Genomic DNA, 16,998 nt, shown 5'->3' with positions numbered 1-16,998 from the left:
CCGCGAGCTCCGACCGACCTCACGGTCCTCATCTCATGGAGCCTCGGCCTCGCCCTCTTCCTGCTCCACCATAGCTGGGGACCGTGGGAGAAGAGAGGTGACAGGGGAGCCCGAGACCTTGTCAGCACAGCGGGATGCTGGAAACCAAAGGTATGATTGCAGCGGCAGCCCCCCCTCCTCTCTGTCAGCCCCCCTCTCCTCTCTGTTAGCCCCCCTCTTCCCTGTCAGCCCCCCCTCCTCTCTGTCAGCCCCCCTCCCTCTCTGTCAGCCCCCCTCTTCCCTGTCAGCCCCCCCCTCCTCTCTGTCAGCTTCCCTCCTCCTCCCTGCCCCCCCCTCCTCTCTGTCAGCCCCCTCTCCTCTCTTAGCCCCCTCCTCTCTGTCAGCCCCCTTTCCTCTCTGTTAGCCCCTGTCAGCCCCCTCTTTCTCTCTGTCAGCCCCCCTCTCCTCTCTGTTAGCCCCCTCTTCTCTCTGACAGCCCCCATTCCTCTCTGTCAGCCCCCTCTTCTCTCTGTTAGCCCCTGTTAGCCCCCCTTCCTCTCTGTCAGCCCCCTCTTCTCTCTGTTAGCCCCTGTTAGCCCCCTCTTCTCTCTGTTAGCCCCTGTTAGCTCCCTCTTCCTCTCTGTCAGTCCCCTCTTCCTCTCTGTCAGTCCCCTCTTTCTCTCTGTCAGCCCCCCTCTCCTCTCTGTTAGCCCCCTCTTCTCTCTGACAGCCCCCATTCCTCTCTGTCAGCCCCCTCTTCCGCTCTGTCAGCCCCTGTTAGCCCCCCTTCCTCTCTGTCAGCCCCTGTTAGCTCCCTCTTCCTCTCTGTCAGTCCCCTCTTCCTCTCTGTCAGTCCCCTCTTCCTCTCTGTCAGTCCCCTCTTCCTCTCTGTCAGCCCCCTCTTCCTCTCTGTCAGTCCCCTCTTCCTCTCTGTCAGTCCCCTCTTCCTCTCTGTCAGCCCCCTCTTCCTCTCTGTCAGCCCCCTCTTCCTCTCTGTCAGCCCCCTCTTCCTCTCTGTCAGCCCCCTCTTCTCTCTGTTAGCCCCTGTTAGCCCCTCTTCCTCTCTGTCAGCCCCCTCTTCCTCTCTGTCAGCCCCCCCTCCTCTCTGTAAAGCCCCCCTCCTCTCTGTAAAGCCCCCCTCTCCTCTCTGTCAGCCCCCCTCTCCTCTCTGTCAGCCCCCCCTCTCCTCTCTGTCAGCCCCCCCTCTCCTCTCTGTCAGCCCCCCCTCTCCTCTCTGTCAGCCCCCCCTCTCCTCTGTTAGCCCCCCTCTCCTCTCTGTCAGCCCCTCTCTCCTCTGTCAGCCCCCTTCCTCTCTGTCAGCCCCCTCTTCTCTCTGTTAGCCCCTGTTAGCCCCCCTTCCTCTCTGTCAGCCCCCTCTTCCTCTCTGTCAGCCCCTCTCTCCTCTGTCAGCCCCCCTTCCTCTCTGTCAGCCCCCTCTTCCTCTCTGTCAGCCCCTGTTAGCCCCCCTTCCTCTCTGTCAGCCCCCTCTTCCTCTCTGTCAGCCCCCTCTTCCTCTCTGTCAGCCCCTGTTAGCCCCCCTTCCTCTCTGTCAGCCCCCCTCTTCCTCTCTGTCAGCCTCTCGCTTCTTCTCTGTCAGCCCCCCTCTTCCTCTCTGTCAGCCCCTCTCTCCTCTGTCAGCCCTCCTTCCTCTCTGTCAGCCCCCTCTTCTCTCTGTCAGCCCCCTCTTCCTCTCTGTCAGCCCCCTCTTCCTCTCTGTCAGCCCCCTCTTCCTCTCTGTCAGCCCCCTCTTCCTCTCTGTCAGCCCCCCTCCTTTGTCAGTTCCCCTCTGTCAGCCCCCCTCCTTTGTCAGTTCCCCTCTGTCAGCCCCCCTCCTCCTCTCCCCTGTCCCCCCATACTACACCAGGAGACCTCCCCCCACCCCCCAAAATTACACTGGGAGGCTCCCCACCAAACATTACACAATACATATACACTATATTGTACATTACACACGCCTGCACTATATACACTATATTGTACATTACACACGCCTGCACTATATACACTATATTGTACATTACACACGCCTGCACTATATACACTATATTGCACATTACACACGCCTGCTCTATATACACTATATTGTACATTACACACTCCTGCACTATATACACACTATATTGCACATTACACACGCCTGCTCTATATACACTATATTGTACATTACACACCCCTGCTGTATATACACTTTATTGTACATTACACACTCCTGCACTATATACACACTATATTGCACATTACACACGCCTGCACTATATACACTATATTGTACATTACACACCTGCACTATATGCAATTGGCTACACCCTCTGTTCACCGCTGCGTGTGCCGCATTACTACTCCCCTAGGGCACACAGAGGTGTCCCAGGTATTTTACAATCTCATTGTGTATGCTACAAAAAAAATGCCAAGCCCCGCTGAAGTGTTCGGGTTTGGCTTGAAGAAAAGGTGGCAACCCTAGGTCTGTGTAACATGCAGGGGGTCCAGAACTCTTAGGGGGTGTCTGTGTAACATACAGGGGTCCAGAGCTGTGGGGGACTGTGTAATGTAAAGGGGTCCAGAGGTGCAAGGGCTGTGTAATGTAAAGGGGTCCAGAGGTGCAAGGGATGTGTAATGTAAAGGGGTCCAGAGTGCTGTGTAATGTAAAGGGGTCCGCAGGTGCGGTGCTGTGTAATGTAAAGGGGTCCACAGTAGTGGGAGGGTGCCAGATATAGGATCCGCCCCGGGTGCCAAATGCTCTAGGTACACCCCTGTCCCTCCCTGCACCTCTGACTGTCCGTTTAGAGTGCAGTGGGGAGAGGTGGGAGGAGGTGGAAGGCGGCGATCGGCAGCTCTATAGTGCCTGTGTGGACGGCGGGATCTCCCTGGGGCTTGTAGTACTCTCAGTGTATACAGTGGAGAGGAGAAGGGAGGGGCCTTTGACCCGGCAGGTGTCAGTTTCACTTTCACTTTGCTTGAACACTGTTGCTGATGCCCGGGTCAGAGGCCCCTCCCCTCTCCGCTGTCTACATTCGGAGATAGAACTACTAGCCCCAGGGAGATCCCCCTGCCTGTGGACACCATAGAGCTGCCGATCGCCGCCTCCCACCTCCACTAGCCAGGTACAGGGGAACCTCTGCAAGGGGGGAAGTCAGCTGTTTGGGGACCCTGATGTAAGAGGGGGGCTTTCTGGGGACACTAATGCAAGGAAGGGCCCCCCAGGGACACTGATGTAAGAGGGGGGCCTCTGGGGACACTAATGTAAGAGGGGGGCTCTCTGGGGACACTAATGTAAGGAGGGGCTCTCTGGGGATCCTGCGTAGGGTGGGGCTCTCTGGGGACCCTGGTGTAAGTGGAGGCTCTCTGAGGACCCTGATGTAAGGGGAGGCTCTCTGAGGACCCTGATGTAAGGAGAGGCTCTCTGGGGACCCTGATGTAAGAGGAGGCTCTTTTGGGACCCTGATGTAGGATGAGACTCTCTGGGGACCCTGATGAAAGTAGGGAGGCTCTCTGGGGACCCTGATGTAAGGAGGGGATCTCTGAGGACACTGATGTAAGGGGGGCTCTCTGGGGACCCTGATGTAAGGAGGGGCTTTCTGGGGACCCTGATGTAAGGGGGGGCTCTCTGGGGACCCTGATGTAAGGGGAGGCTCTCTGGGGACCCTGATGTAGGGGGAGGCTCTCTGGGGATCCTGATGTAAGGGGAGGCTCTCTGGGGAGCCTAATGTAGGGGGAAGCTCTCTAGGGACCCTGATGTAAATGGGGCTCTCTGGGGACCCTGATGTAGGGGGGCTCTCTGGGGACCTGATGTAAGGGGGGCTCTCTGGGGACCCTGATGTAAGTGGGGGGCTCTCTGGGGACCCTATTGTAGGGGGAGGCTCTCTGGGACCCTGATCTAGGGGGAGACTCTCTGAGGACACTGACTTAAGGGGGTTCTCTGGGGACCCTGATGTAAGGGGAGGCTCTCTGGGGATCCTGATGTAAGGGGAGGCTCTCTGGGGACCCTAATGTAGGGGGAAGCTCTCTAGGGACCCTGATGTAAATGGAGCTCTCTGGGGACCTGATGTAGGGGGAGGCTCTCTGGGGACCCTGATGTAAGGGGAGGCTCTCTGGGGACCCTGTTGTAGGGGGAGGCTCTCTGGGGACCCTGATCTAGGGGGAGACTCTCTGAGGACACTGATTCAAGGGGGTTCTCTGGGGACCCTGATGTAAGGGGAGGCTCTCTGGGGATCCTGATGTAAGGGGAGGCTCTCTGGGGACCCTAATGTAGGGGGAAGCAATCTAGGGACCCTGATGTAAATGGGGCTCTCTGGGGACCCTGATGTAGGGGGGCTCTCTGGAGACCTGATGTAAGAGGGGCTCTCTGGGGACCCTGATGTAAGTGGGGGGCTCTCTGGGGACCCTATTGTAGGGGTAGGCTCTCTGGGGACCCTGATCTAGGGGGAGACTCTGTGAGGACACTGACTTAAGGGGGGCTCTGTGGTGACCCTGATGTAGGGGGAGGCTCTCTGGGGACCCTGATGTAAGGGGAGGCTCTCTGAGGACCCTGTTGTAGGGGGAGGCTCTCTGGGGACCCTGATCTAGGGGGAGACTCTCTGAGGACACTGATTTAAGGGGGTTCTCTGGGGACCCTGATGTAAGGGGAGGCTCTCTGGGGACCCTAATGTAGGGGGAAGCTCTCTAGGGACCCTGATGTAAATGGGGCTCTCTGGGGACCCTGATGTAGGGGGGCTCTCTGGAGACATGATGTAAGGGGGGCTCTCTGGGGACCCTGATGTAAGTGGGGGGCTCTCTGGGGACCCTATTGTAGGGGGAGGCTCTCTGGGGACCCTGATCTAGGGGGAGACTCTCTGAGGACACTGACTTAAGGGGGGCTCTGTGGTGACCCTGATGTAGGGGGAGGCTCTCTGGGGACCCTGATGTAAGGGGAGGCTCTCTGGAGACCCTGTTGTAGGGGGAGGCTCTCTAGGGACCCTGATCTAGGGGGAGTCTCTCTGAGGACACTGATTTAAGGGGGGCTCTCTGGGGACCCTGATGTAGGGGGAGGCTCTCTGGGAACCCTGATTTAAGGGGAGGCTCTCTGGGGACCCTATTGTAGGGGGAGACTCTCTGAGGACACTGATTTAAGGCGGGCTCTCTGGGGACCCTGATGTAGGGGGAGACTCTCTGAGGACACTGATTTAAGGGGGGCTCTCTGGGAACCCGTGTGTAAGGGGGGCTCTCTGGGGACCCTGGTGTAAGGAGGGGCTCTCTGGGGACCTCATTCTGTCCTATATTGTTGTACTTATTCTTTGACTGTTTTGTTTAAAGGAGGGAGGATTGTATTGGGAGCACTGAAGTGTCAGGTGTGACTGTGTGGCAATGGCAAATGGTTTACATAGCTCACAGCATCACAGGTCAGGTAGAGGGCCCCTTAGCATGATTTTGCTTAGGGCCCCAGGGAGGTCAGGATCGGCACTGGCGAAACTTTTTTTCAGCCCCCAATGTCTTAGGCACACAGTACACACACACTGGATAGGTGTAGCAGAGGTGGGGGATGTGCCACTTCTATACACTCACCCCACACATATATCAAACATGACAGGCTGATCTCTCACCTCCAGAGCACTCCTACCATCCCCCCTCCTCTCCTCGCAGCTCATTGAAGCCGACTCTATGACTTATTCCACGGATGTGATGACAGCTACAGTGATCTGTGTCTCACTGCTCCGTGTGGCTCTGCACCCGCCCATCGGGGAGATGACCGGTGTCACTGTCCACAGGTACATATCCCGAAGAGGGGGAGAGCGTGGGTGGGGGCAGCATGCTGAGGCTAAATCATCCAATGATGGGAAACGGCGCCAGGTGCAATCGCCCGGTCGGTGGCTTGTCATCATCAGCAAAGACACTGCTGTGCGGGGGGGGAGTCTCAATTATGCATGGCGTCATGCATAATCGATTACGCTGGATACCGCATCGATGCTGAATCAGGAAGGGCAGAATCGTGATGCATCGATGCGCCGATTATTTTCAACACCCCTACTGTGCATAAGTGAGCATCAAAGTCATGTGTTTACATAGAAAGATCCCCCACCACAGATATGTCTGACCCAGGCATAGACCGGCTAGAACTCAGCTTCCTACAGGAGGTAGAAGCTAGCAGGATCCTGGAGGTCCTGAACTGAGGACAGAGAGGAATAGACACTCAGGTAGGCAGTGATAGGGTCAGAGCAGGGGAGTAAAGCTTACATTCTACCTCCCAGTCACTATACAAGTCTGTATAAATGAATTCCTGTTTTTTCACAATATTCACAGTATAATTTTTCAGAGAAGCCCCTTCCTCTCAGGTTGATGTCATGTGGGAGACTCTGTTGCTAGTGACAAAGCTTCAGTGGCAGAGAACCTTCCACCTACCGCTATGGAATTGCTTCCTCTCTGAATACTACAGAATCTTGATCACTAGCGATGGGAGTGATTTCAGAGGGACCAACTGGCAGCCTTGTTGCGATCCTGCCACTGGCAGTTCATTTTGACTGGCATAAAGGCGCGTGCATGGGAGGGAGGACGGCGATGGGGAGCTCTAGTGAGTGGCCGCGGTCAACAAACAGGAATGGTTAGGCCTGAAGGAGCTGAGATGCCGGAGCATGTCCTAGGCCTGAGCTGGCTCACAGAGAGTGGGTTACTGGAAGGAGACCTGTCACCGGCCTGTGCTAGGTGCTGTGTGTCATTAACATAACTTGTATTCTGTCATCAGATTATCTGTGCAGATCTGAGGAGAATGTGTTTGGGATTGACTTCACTCGCTTCTAGATTCGGGAGCTGGAGACTGGCACTTTGCTCTTTGAGATCTCCAAACCCTGCTTGGATACCTGTCATGGAGGGAGCCTTTCCTGGGGCATACTTCAAGTAGAACTAAAGTTGTTGGATGGAGTAAGGGAGGCTCATTGTTCCCAATTTGACATCCATTTGGCATTTGATATCCATTTGGGTGCGGGTGCATGTCCTTGAATGCACACTGTCTGTGATCGGGGGCATGTTCCTGCACCCAAACGGATATCAAGGTGAGAGCAGGGGCTGTGTTCATGCAGCTGCTGCGTCCCAATTGATTTGAATTGGCCTGCCTGCCCATGGATGTATATCCGTGTGCATCTCATGCACTGAAAACACGGCCCTGTACACTTAAAATGTTTTGACAGGGGTGCAGTTTCAGTGTTTGCCATAGGCGCCATTTTCACTAGATACTCCTCTGGCATAGGTGTGCGCAGCCTATTGCATTAGGTTGTGCAACTTTGTTTCATTGCTCGTTGTAGCTTTATAGGATATACCTTTTTATACACCATCTATATTTCCTTTTTTCTCCATTGCAAAATGTGCCCTCAGTTATTATTTATCTTTCTTACAATCCAATGTGGCGTAATCACGTGTGCCCGGGATGGCAAAGACGCTCTCCTTAGAGCGCTTTCAAGGAGTGACACCATACTACGCCTGAGCAGAGACAAGGGGAATATCCCGTTTGGCAACGAGATGATTGCGGTGTTCCCGGATTTCTCCACGGAGGTACAGCGCCGACGAAAGACCTTCTCTGAAGCCAAAAGATGCCTTTGCATTAAACATGTGAAATACGCCATGCTCTTCCCTGCCCGGGTGGAGGGGGAGGACAGGGTCCACTTTTGACGATCCGGAGGCAGCCATAGCCTGGCTTGAACATGGGGAAGCCCGCAGCTAAGTATACTTTCCATTTATGTCACTACATTGCCATTGCCCCTAAACCCGCAGACTGACTAACTTTTATTTTTCATTGCCCCCTATGCTTATCCTTCAGGCCTTCCTTGTACACCAGGGATCTCTCTCATCTGGAAAGCTTTTGGAGGTTTTATTGCTCAGGCATCGCACTTTCCCTGCTGTGTGGCTATACAGCCTTAACATGCAACACATCCCAGTCCTTCTGCTGGGATGCAATAGCTCCCCATTGCAGCTCTTCACATGTCTCCATACATGCTGTAACTTTGTCCTGATGTTCCATTTCTCCACCACTGGAGGTCACTATTGCTTTATTTTTGCTTTCACCTCTACTAATACTTCTAGGACCAGTTTGCATGGGAAACGTTTTGTCTGTCCCTCATATATATTTTTTTATACATATTTTTTTTTTTTACACTGCTTCTGGTGCCACTCAAGTATTTTTTCTCCTTTGCTTTAACCATGTTGGGTTAGTCGCATACCTTCCTTATGTTCGGCGGAAGCAGATGAACAACTCACTAAGCAGCTCGCTTGATAAGTGGGCTACGTCCTATGCTATGTTTCGTTATGCAGCGAACTTTCGCTCCCCCATGTTCTTTTGTTAACCTGTGTTGGAATGCATTCCTGCCTATCCTACATGTTATAACCTTTCTATCTACAGCCGAGAAATGCTTGCAGGCAATGTATTTTGTGTCATACACTAGGTGGATCCTTTGCATCCCCCACACGGGTTGGATTATGTTGCTATTATGTTGGCAGTTTGGGTACTATGCCCACACAAGTTGGGGACAGTGTAGGGTGGGGAGGGATGGTTATATTGGTTAAACATAAGTTACTACATTTCAAAAGTGTAACAGATATTTAGTGCTTTAAGAAATACATGGTGCTATTGTTTACCTGTATGCAATAAATGGATGGCAAGGAGGCATGGTGTCAACATTCAAGAATCCTGAAGCTTCACATGATCACTTTCTAGATATTTGGCCTCCCTGAAACTACTCACCTGGAACGTTAGGGGCATGAATGATGAAATCAAAAAATCAGCCGTATTCTCCTCCCTTAAGAAACAACGGGCTGACATAATTGTCCTGATAGAAACCCACATAGAGGGACGTCTGCAGATGGCACTCAAGAGCCCTTGGGTTGGGTGGGCGTATCACTCCACTTTCACTTCACATTCGAGAGGGGTCACTGTTCTGGTTGCGAAATCTGTCCACTTTGAACTTCAGGATTCTAGGATTGATCCGGCTGGGAGGTTTTTTTTTTTTCATGTGTAGCACTGACCCCCGAAGGAGTTGCTGATTTAAATCGGGTTGTTACTGTCACTCCTTTACCCGTATTTTCACCAATATCAGAACTTAGAGTCCATGTTGAGCTTTGTATCTGACAAGGTAGGCACCAGTCACTTTAGTATTTTTCCAATGCTTTAATGAGAAATAACTTGAAGAAGTAGCAGTAAAGAGGTAGAAGGGGAGTTGCAAGAAAGTTCAAATACCTTTTCTTTAGATCACTGAGGAATTGAAATTTTAGGGACGAATATACCTTCAGTCCAAAAAATAAGTCTTTGCCCACCCGGATAGCTCTCTCTCACTGACCTAGCAGCCGGAGCGCAGCACGAACAAAAGAAAGTCTCTGCCACAGACTTTAGAAGAGCAAATGTAACTGTACGATCCTCTGCCACAGGACGTAGTATTTTAGATGAACAGCAACACAGTACCAGAACCTTTAAGCCAACCCGGCAGTACTGTGCGGTAGATTAGGTTAGGATGCATCCTCCAATTGAGTCGCCAGGCCCCTCTTGAGACACCAGCCTTCCGCATGGTCCTCTCCAAGATGAGTCCTCCCCTGGATCTTCTCAATTGTTTGGCTTCTTCCCGCAGGACAGACAGCATAGGATCATCTCTGCAGTAGTAGGCCCCAGGCAGGCTTCTGGGCCTACTTGCACGGCTGCAGTGACGCAGCCCTCCAGCCTGGAGGGCCAAGAGGTAGAACTACTCCTAGCACATGGCATCTGTCCCATAAATACTCTCTCCCAGAATGCATAGTAGTGGACCACCTCTGCTGAGTTACCTCCGGGAAAGACGAGCACTTAATACACTTCAGCTTGTTGCTTTTCAACACTGACCTATGGTGACAATGACACCTACAGCCAACAGTGTGGAACTGCACGCAACACAGCCAATGCTGGAACAGAGGCCAATTTACCCATAGACTAAATCTGAACCATATACAGAACAGATGACCCACTAAATTTACATATAGCATCTGATCAAAAAGAGCAGGGCGCTACACATGCAAATGTGTATGGGGAACCTCTGTTAATATTGGCAATGTATGAACCCCCACCGTTTAATTCCACACTTATGAATGGAGGGTTTAGAATACATGACCTCACGCCCTGCTATCCCGGCCATTTGGCTGGGTGACTTCAATATGTCTCTTAACCCTAGTCTTGACAGAATGCAGGTGGCATCGCCCTCATCTACCCTGCCTTCATCCACCAGATTTGCAAAACTTGTTGGGAGCTTTGGCCTCTTGGACACATGGAGGTCCGTGCACCTGGATGCCCGGGTCTTCTTGTGTTTCTCTTCCTCACACCACTCAGTGTCCCGCATAGACTTGATCCTAATCTCACACTCCCTACTGCCCAGACTTCTGGATGCGGGCATCTTCCCGAGATCACTTTCAGATCATAGCCCCTGCTGGGCTACTTTAACGTTGCCATACAACCGTCCTCCTGCTGCTTGGAGATTAAATCCCTTCTGGCTTACATTGTTGCCGGAGGATGATGATCTCCTCGCAGCTTACAAAAAAAAGAAAGCTGTTCTGCCTTTGGATTCAAGGAGTCTGTAAGTGATCTGCAAAAAGGGTATATGAACCACGCCCTAACGCTCTCTCCTATCACTACTTTCAAGTTCTCATTAAAGCATTAAAAATATATAAAGTGACTGGCGCCCAAATTCTGTTCTCATTTCCCATTATAGCTAGGGATGAGCTTCGTGTTCGTATCGAACGCGTGTTCAACTCGAACATTGCCTGTTCAAATGTTCGCCGAATTACGAACGATATGGGCCGCTCGCACCAAATTCGAGTGGCGCGTCACGGCCCTTAATTCACTGCAGCTTCGCAGTGCATTGCTGGCTGATGATTGGCCAAGCATGCACTATGACCCGCATGCTTGGCCAATCACAGCGCCGTCTGAACAGAGAGCCGTAATTGGCCAAAGCCAAGGAGGCTTTGGCCAAATATGGCTCAGGGGGTTTAGTACACGCCCCTCACTATATAAGGCCGGCTGCACGGCGGCCCTGTGTAGTGTATTCCGACGTTCCTAGATAGAGAGAGAGAGACAGTGTCATTTGATTTAAGCTAGATAGAGTAGGCAGGTCGAGTCAGTTAGCTGCAGTTACAGTGCATTGTGTATATAGGTGTTGTGTGTGTGTGTGTGTGTATATATATATAATATATATATATATATATATATATATATATATATATATATACACTGTATTCAGTTTAGCTAGATCCTGTTCTTCTCTTCCTAATTTACTGACAGGCAGGCAGGTGTTTTTACAGTATTTCTAATTACTGTACTGTGTACCCTGCACAGTCTGACCTACAGTATAGCAACCTGTAGCCAGGTGCTTGTGTAGGCTCATTGAAGTATTTCCAGCTACTTTACTGTGTACCCTGCACAGTCTGACCTACAGTATAGCAACGGTGTCAGCTCCTGAGGAGCTGCGGGCAGGAGTTTTTAGGCGAGGCCGCGGCTTCGGCCTAGTCGGCTGCGTCCGGTCTCGCGGACTAGGCCAAAGCCGCGGACTAGGCCGAAGCCGCGGCCTCGCCTAAAAACTCCTGCCCGCAGCTCCTCAGGACCGGCGTGGTGAAAAAAAAAATCGGAAAAAAAACGATTTGCTTAAATTTTGAATCGATTTGAGCTCTCAACTCAATTCAAGATTTAAATCGATTTTTTTCCCCAGCCCTAACTGCCAGTCACATTTACACAGTAATCAGTGCATTTTTATAGCACTGATCGCTGTATAAATGTGAATGGTCCCAAAATAGCGCCAAAAGTGTCCGATGTGTCGGCCATAATGTCGCAGTCACGATAAAAATCGCTGATCGCTGCCATTACTAGTAAAAAAAAAATATTAATAAAAATGCCATAAAACTATCCCCTATTTTGTAGATGCTATAACTTTTGCGCAAACCAATCAATAAATGCTTATTGCGATTTTTTTTTTTTTCCACAAATATGTAGGAGAATACGTATCGGCTTAAACTAAGGAAAAAAATTTTTTTTTTATATTTTTTGGGGTATATTTATTATAGCAAAAAGTAAAAAATATTGCTTTTTTTTTCAAAATTGTCGCTCTTTTTGTTTATAGCGCAAAAAATAAAAACCACAGAGGTGATCAAATACCACCAAAAGAAAGCTCTATTTGTGGGAAAAAAAGGACGTCAATTTTGTTTGGGAGCCACTTCGCACGTCCGCGCAATTGTCAGTTAAAGCGATGCAGTGCCGAATCGCAAAAAGTGCTCTGGTCTTTGGCCAGCCAAATGGTCCGGGGCTGAAGTGGTTAATAGACCATGTTGTCAAACAAAAGTCTTTATTAGGAATCAGCACAGGGATAACCAGATAAATGTAGCTACACCAAGAAACTGGGACCCGACCATATGTCTTTATATCTTTAAAGTGAGATTTATTTACAGTGAATGAAAGATAATCACACACCAGCAAACAATAAACATGTGCATAGGTGTGTGCAGGGGGTGTGCCAGGTGTGCTTAGGTCCACCCTAATCACCCCCGTGTGGTGTAGAATCCTCCTGCTGCCTGAGTCTGTGTCATTTATGGGCCACTTCTTTTTTTGAATGAGCACAGTGAGTAATTGGTACAGATCACTCACTGTGTTCATTCATAACTGTGTCTACTCCAGTTCAGTTTGTGAATGAACAGGAAACCAATCAGTACAGCGCTTCCTATTCATTCACTGCCCTGTGCAGCTGCATAGTTACCAACTGTCCCGAATATCCCAGGATATTCCCGGGATTTAGACTTTTGTTCCGCTTTTAGCTTTTCCTGGCAAATCAGTGTTTTCCCGTTTTTTCGCTGCCTCTGGTGGTCCGTGGCCGGCAGTGAAATGTCTCCGCCAGCCGCCATTTTACAGAAGACCAGCTCTCGTATAGCCTGGTCACTCGCCGAGGGGAACAAGCAAGATGCAGAGCCGGCCGCATGGCTGTTAATAGAAATTGAGCTGCTGTCAACCCCCTGCTTCTTGGCCTTCCCACCTGTTGTGGGAAAGGCCGCGGGGCGGGGGTTGGTGGAAGCTCAATTTCTATTGATAGCCACACGGCTGGCTCCGCCTCTTGCTTGTTCCCCTCGGCAAGTGACCTGTGTTACACGAGAGCTACTGTAATGGCGGCAGGGACTCTGCTGATGGGACACCTCACCTGATGTAAGGGGGGCTCCACTGGGGGACACCCGATGTAAAGGGGGGGCTCCACTGGGGGACACCTGATGTAAAGGGGGGGCTCCACTGGGGGACACCTGATGTAAAGGGGGGGCTCCACTGGGGGACACCTGATGTAAAGGGGGGGCTCCACTGGGGGACACCTGATGTAAAGGGGGGGCTCAACTGGGGGACACCTGATGTAAGGGGGGGCTCCACTGAGGGACACCTGATGTAAGGGAGGGCTCCACTGGGGGGGGACCTGATGTAAGGGGAACACTGCTGAAGTACACCTGATGTAAGGGGGACACTGCTGAAGGACACCTGATGTAAGAGGGACTCCGCTGAGGGACACCTGATGTAACGAGAGACTCCGCTGAGGGACACCTGATGTAAGGAGGGACTCCGCTGAGGGACACCTGATGTAAGGAGAGACTCCGCTGGGGGACACCTGATGTAAGGGGGGACTCTGCTGAGGGACACCTGATGTAAGGAGGGACTCCGCTGAGGGATACCTGATGTAAGGAGAGACAAAAAAGAAAATTAACACCTACAAACGAACTCCCTGCCCCCTAATTATAAAAAGTGTCTCTATAAATGTTTTTACAATGTTGGCAACTATGCAGCTGACGCTGCAGAGAAAGGGGATGGGGAATCTCTGTCCTAAGGCCCCTTTCTCTGTCGCAAAAGTGAGACATCAGGGGTCTGTTTAGACCCTTTATATTTCACCAAAGATCCCAGTGGGGTTCCAAAAAGAATTGTAAATAAAAAATACTGTAAAAAAAAAAAAAAAAGAATAAAAAACTACTGACACTGCCCAACTGACACCATTCACATTTTAATAGATTTTTAATTGTTTGTTTACATTTATAAGTGTGTGTCTGTTTGTGTACATATATTTATTCAATTATATATATATATATATATATATATATATATATATATAAATATAATGACTGCGGAAATTAACAATTAATTCCTTGATTAATCGTTCATTTTTTTGATCGATCAAAATTCTTTTGATCGGTACTCACCTCTCCGCCGGCTTCCGGGTCTTCAGGGAGTTCCGTCGGAGATCCGGTGACATAGATGTCTGTGACGTCACCGGATCTCCGACGGAACTCCCTGAAGACCTGGAAGCCGGCGGAGAGGTGAGTACCGATCAAAAGAATTTTGATCGATCAAAAAAATGAACGATTAATCACTTCTCCCCCCTTACCCAAGTGCCTCCGTCCTGTTTTCTTTCTCCCATTGCACCCAGGAGAGAGGAAACAGGAAGTATGAAGAAGAGGACAACAGCAAGGTAAGTAGTACACTACCGCTGTGCTCCCGTGGAGAACGGAGGGGGGGGGGGGGGTGTTCGATGTGACACAGGCTGCATTTGGTGGACACAGATCTGTATGTGCGTTTATAATTAATCGAAATTAGTGGATTAATCGATTTTAAAAAAATGTATTAATCGAACAAAAAAATGTTAAACAGTAACAGCCCTAATATATATAGACACACACACACATTATCTCACAAAAGTAAGTACACCCCTCACATTTGTGTAAATATTTTCTTCTATCTTTTCATGTGACAACACTGAAGAAATGACACTTTGCTACAATGTAAAAATAGTGAGTGTACAGCATGTTTAACCCCTTCACGCCGACCGGACGCAAATTTGCGTTCATGGCTTCAAGGGGTTATACCGGAGTGATATGCAGCTGCAGGCATAACCCCGGTACCGTTCTTTAGAGCGGACAGTCGGCTCTTTAGTGATAACAACCGATGCAGCTAAAAGCCATTCGGCTGTTATCGTAAAGCAGCGGGAGGGGTCGTCCCCCTTCCCGCCACCTTCTGCCGCTTTTTCCAGGCCTCCCGTCCCAATGGGAGACCCGAGCCACCAGCAGGCACATCCGCCGGCTGTGTGGAGACCCAAAGGAAGCCGGATTCGACTCAGATTGGGTCTGTAAAATCCCGGAAGCGACGTCACGTCCGGTTTACTCAGCTGCCAATGGCGCAGATTTAAAAAAAATTAACAGTATTCAGAATCACCGTTTTTGGTGGTCTGAATACTTTTAAGTGCAAAGGAGGGATTTAGGTTTTTTAAACCCCCAATCCCTCCATAAAGACTACCTTTCACCACCTATTTCTTCCTTGTGACAGCAATAAAAGTGATCAGATTTATTTATTTTTTTCAAAGGGACAATGTAAAAAAAAAAATTGTTTTTTTTAAAGCGCCCCCGTCCCCGCGTGCTCGTGCAGTAAAGAAAACGCATACGCAAGTCACGCCTGCAAATGTAAACAGTATTCAAATTACACATGTGAGGTATCGCTGTGATCGTTAGAGCGAGAGCAATAATTCTAGCAAAAGACCTCCTCTGTAACTGGATAACTGTTGCCTTTGAAGATTTTTAGGTACCGTAGTTTGTCCCCATTCCAGGAGAGTGCACCATTTTAAAGCATGACATGTTAGGTGTCTATTTACTTGGCATAACATCATCTTTCACATTATACAAAACAATTAGGTCAACTTTACTGTTTATTTTTTTTTTTTAATTCATAAAAGTGTATTTCTTTCCCCAAAAAATGCGTTTGAAAGACCGCTGCGCAAATACCGTGTGACATAAAATATTGCAATTATCACCATTTTATTCCTTAGGGTCTCTGCTAAAAAAAATATATATAATGTTTGGGGGTTCTAAGTAATTTTCTAGCAAAAAATATGGATTTTAACTTGTAAGCAACACATTTTAGAAATAGGCTTAGGCATGAAAGGGATAACAGTGTAAATTTGCTGTCCCCTCAAAAAAACTCAACACACAGCCATTAATGTCTAAACCGCTGGCAGCAAAAGTGGGTACACCCCTAAGTGAAAATGTCCAAATTGGGCCAAAAGTGTTAATATTTCGTGTGGCCACCATTATTTTCCAGCATTGCCTTAACCCTTTTGGGCATGGAGTTCACCAGAGCTTCACAGGTTGCCACTGGAGTCCTCTTCCACTCCTCCATGACGACATCACAGAACTGGTGGATGTTAGAGACCTTGCACTCCTCCACCTTCCGTTTGAGGATGCCCCACAGATGCTCAATAGGGTTTAGGTCTGGAGACATGCTTGACCAGTCCATCACCTTTACCCTCAGCTTCTTTATCAAGGCAGTGTTTGTCTTTGGGGTCGTTATGTTGGAATACTGCCCTGCGGCCCAGTCTCTGAAGGGAGGGGATCATGCTCTGCTTCAGTATGTCACAGTACATGTTGGCATTCATGGTTCCCTCAATGATCTGTAGCTCCCCAGTGCCGGCAGCACTCATGTAGCCCCAGACCATGACACTCCCACCACCATGCTTGACTGTAGACAAGACACACTTGTCTTTGTACTCCTCACCTGGTTGCCGCCACACACGCTTGACACCATCTGAACCAAATAAGTTTATTTTGGTCTCATCAGACCACAGGACATGGTTCCAGTAATCCATGTCCTTAAGCCCCATACACACTATTACATTTTCTGCAGATTGCTGTCTTCAGATTTACCAAAACTATATAATATGAGGTAAAACCTTAAAGGGGTTGTAAACCCTCCCGGTTTTTCACCTCAATGCATTCTATGCATTGAGGTGAAAAACCTATTGTAGTGCACCAGCCCCCTAGTTTTACGCACCTGAGCCCGTTCCTTCCCACACCAGAGATGCGTACACCCTCTCTGGCCGGTGTCTCGGCTCTTGATTGGATAGATTGATAGCAGCACAGCCATTGGATCCTCCTGCTGTCAATCAAATCCAATGACGCGGGCACAGGAGGGCGGGGCCGAGTCCTGCTGTCTGTGTCTATTAATGCAGCGGCAGAGCACGGTAGTGTATGGGGTCTTAGTCTGCTTGTCTT

This window comes from Aquarana catesbeiana, linkage group LG12 (genome assembly GCF_042186555.1).
Source record: "Aquarana catesbeiana isolate 2022-GZ linkage group LG12, ASM4218655v1, whole genome shotgun sequence".
Lineage (NCBI taxonomy): Eukaryota > Metazoa > Chordata > Amphibia > Anura > Ranidae > Aquarana > Aquarana catesbeiana.
This window is presented reverse-complemented; position numbering follows the sequence as displayed.